Source organism: Austrofundulus limnaeus, unplaced genomic scaffold (assembly GCF_001266775.1).
Source record: "Austrofundulus limnaeus strain Quisiro unplaced genomic scaffold, Austrofundulus_limnaeus-1.0 Scaffold1030, whole genome shotgun sequence".
In the NCBI taxonomy this organism is placed as follows: Eukaryota; Metazoa; Chordata; class Actinopteri; order Cyprinodontiformes; family Rivulidae; genus Austrofundulus; species Austrofundulus limnaeus.
The window spans coordinates 143,212-146,998 of NW_013953432.1; positions in this window are offsets into that span (position 1 = coordinate 143,212).

A 3,787-nucleotide genomic window follows, 5' to 3' on the forward strand; every position below is an offset into this window, starting at 1 on the left:
TAAATTTAGGATGCACTAGTCCAGCTGTTTCAGTTTATATACATATATCAAGGCTGCACAAAGCTTTTCCCCAAAATGAAAATCTATCTGAGGGCTGCGGCCAAATGTAATAATATAATTCATGAAATACAAATACTTCTTAAGTACAGTCCTTTTATTTGAATGATTCTGTCCTGCTGCAGTGTGACATGATTTGTTTCTGTACAAACTAATACAGTATCAGAGTTTTATAAATTTATACTTCTCATTCAACCACAGTTAAATTCACTCTAATTCATGTGGATAGTATTTATTTTTTACAATAACAAGCTGGAAAGAAAACAAGAAAAATGAAATAAAAGTAACGACTTTCTACTTCTTGAAAAAATGTAAGGAGTTTATTTGTTTTTATTCATTTACCCTTTTTTTTTTTTTTTTTTACCAGGCAAGTCCCATTGAGATCTCAGATCTCTTTTTCAAGGGAGGCCTGGGCCTGACCTATTGTACATGTTTTTGTGTTGTGGGGGAAACCGAAGTACCCGGAGAAAACCCACACAAGCACGAGGAGAGCATGCAAACTCTGCACAGAAAGACCCCAGGTCCAAACCAGGGATCAAACCCAGGACCTTCTTGCTGTGGGGCGTCGTGCTAACCACTGAGCCGTCGTGCTGCCCAAAGTGGAGTAGAAGTAAAAAGTAGGGTGAAAAATAATTACTCAAGTAAAGCACAGATACCCAACAGTTCTACTTAAGTACAGTAAAGTATTTGTACTTAGTTACTTTACAACTCTGATACTTTGTGATACAAATCTTATGTGATATTTCTGTGATACGTGTGGCTAATAAAAATTTTTAATTTGTGAGCTTTTGTCTTTTTTCCCATAAGGTTGTGAGATTATTTCTTGTAAACATACACTGAAAAAATAACTTGTAAGATGTACTTGAAAAAACCCTCTAACAAATTTGCACTAATGTTTGTTAAGTAAATTTAAATGCTAAAAATTCATGTAATATTTACTAATCATTATCTAGTAAAAGTTATTAAGAATGTAATTAAAGTTTTGTGAATAAATCAAGTAAATTTTACTTAATTTGCTCAATTAAATCTTGTAATACTGTATATACTTGATCAAATTCAGTAAATTTTACATGATTTATTCACAAATCTGTAATTATTCTTAATAACCTTTATTAGATAATGATGAGTAAATATTACTTGTAGCATTTAAATTTACTTAAAAGTAAGTGTAAATTGTTACGAGGATTTTTTAAAGTAAATCTTACAAGTTCTTTTTAACAGTGCACATGTGTCAAGCACAATATTGTAGCATGACACCTCACAGCTACAGAGAGAGGTGTAGCTCTTGTTGTAGTTCAAGACTTCACCACCAGGTGGCAGTTTTGTAGAAACTTTATTGGATTCTTCTTCATGAACAACACAGGCAAAGTAAAACTCACAGGTCTTATTAATGACTAGGCCTACCACTCTCACTTATGGTTACTTCTGCTGAACGCTTTAACACAAGTTAACAAATAATGAACACACAAATTAGAGTAACACAACAGACTAATTGCTGAAAGAACAACTTTAACCTATACCCTAAAATGATTTAACAACAACAAACATGAATCCTACCCACAATCCTCCACTGCAGTCACATGACAAACAGCCAAACACAGCAGAATGCTACGATATGCATTCCCTGTTCCCTGACAACTAAATATCACCTACATTATGTCATCAAACTATTGCACACCAACAAATGTATTCAAGCAAAAGAAASCAGACAACTTRTGTTTTATTTCCACCATGTCTTGTCCTCTCCTTGAAAAGTGAAGCAAGGGAATGAGGAGCAGCAGCTTTTGTGTGTGCATGCAGCCTCAGTTTTAGCCCAGAAGAGTAGAAGTTACTTAGTATATTCATGTTTATGTGCTGTCCAGAAAAAGCACTTAAATATTACTGGTAAAATAATATTAGCATTTACTTTTTTGTACAGTACTATTGATATATAAAATAATGCGTATTGTTTATTTAGTAAATTCTAGTAGTTTAGAGATTATGATTTTTTTTGTAAAATTTAAAAGAACAATTAAATAAATGTTACTACACTCAAAAATCCTTTTTTTCAGTGCAGAGTGGTTCTGATTGAGGTAAACATATCCGGTTCACAAGGTATCAGCAAATTATTTCCCTCACCTTGCTTAAAGTAAGAAATAGTAGAAGGTCTTGTTTCAGAAGAAGAGATGTCAACTAAACAAAACTAAAAGCATGATCTGCTGAGACCGTCCCATGTGGACAGATGGAGAGCGGCCTTTTACCACAAACATGTTGAAGACCTTTCTAAAAATAACACAACAACAAAAACACTGCTTTGTATCTAATGAGTACTGCTTAAAACTTTTTAACCAACATTAACCAGATGATAAACATTAACTAGACGTGGGTTTTTCCGATGTAAAAACAAGTGTGCATTGCATGTCATTGCAGCATGGCTTTGCCTGCAGCAATGAGCTTTGACCAAGTTCAAATGTATTTTCTATACCAGCTTGTGCCTGTCACGTCAGGAGGTGTTTGTAATGAAGGTAATTGAGTGACAATATGAAGTTGGAAGAGGTTTTTTGTTAAAGTTGCATTAGCTGGGTTTTGAACCCTGATCTCCCACATGAAAGTCCATGACATAGACCATTAGACCAGTGGAGCTGTGGAAGAAGGTGGTGGCAGGGGTTGGTTTGTATGTGTGCAGAAGGAGGCCACATTACCAATATAATTATTGACACTAAAAGGCATAATATTACAACAATAGAACAGTATTAAGACAATATTATAGTAAAACATCAAAATACAATAATATTAGTATTGTAAACACTGAACTATTGACATTAAATATTATTAACGTATGGAGCAGTACCAAGTTGAGTCCAGCATAGGGCAGTGTTGGACCATTACAAGGCCCAATTGACTCCCATTATATGAATTTTGGAATAAAGTTTAAACATTAATATTTCAAAAACTACAAGCTGTACAGGCACCAGAAGGCATAGCAGTCATTTGGCACAGGACCTTTACAGATAGAAATTACAAAGGCAGCTGTAAGACAAAGTATGCAGGAGTAGCGTGGCGACGTGGAAGAAGACGGAATAAGCTGAATAATAATAATATTAAAGAGAAACAGGAAAACAATAGTGTGCATTGCATTGGCAATGTACACTGATTAAAGGGTTAGAGCTCATTAAAGGAATCAAATCTCCACCACCTTTCAGACTGAGATCATTTCGGACACTTTCATTCGAATCTGCTCTGTGGTTCACAAGATGTTCTGCAAACAATCTGAACTGTCTCTAAATAGAAGATGACAACATTTTAAGCAAAGACTCAAGCTTCTGTTAGATCTATGTGTTGGAATCAGTTTTAGCCACTGATACACTGAAGTTTAGATTAACATCTGTTTAAGTTTAGTTAACTATGGTGGCCATCTTGGGTCGACTCCGACATTTACACCCAGTGATTATTGTCTGCAAGTTTGACTTAAACTCCTTCAGTGGGTTGGATATGTTTCCGTTCCAGACTGACACAGGAACAGTAGGCTAATTGTGTGAGTTTCAGTCAGCAGATTATAGAGCTGAAGCTGAACACACACAAGAACTGACCGAAGGGCTCAGAGTTCAAAAATAAATTAAAATAATGAGATGAAACACTCACCAGACAGACGAGCTGCTCAGTCCCACTGCTGCTCCGTTATAAACTCAACTCATCCTGTAGTGAGGAGGGCTGACACACACACACACACACACACACACACACACACACA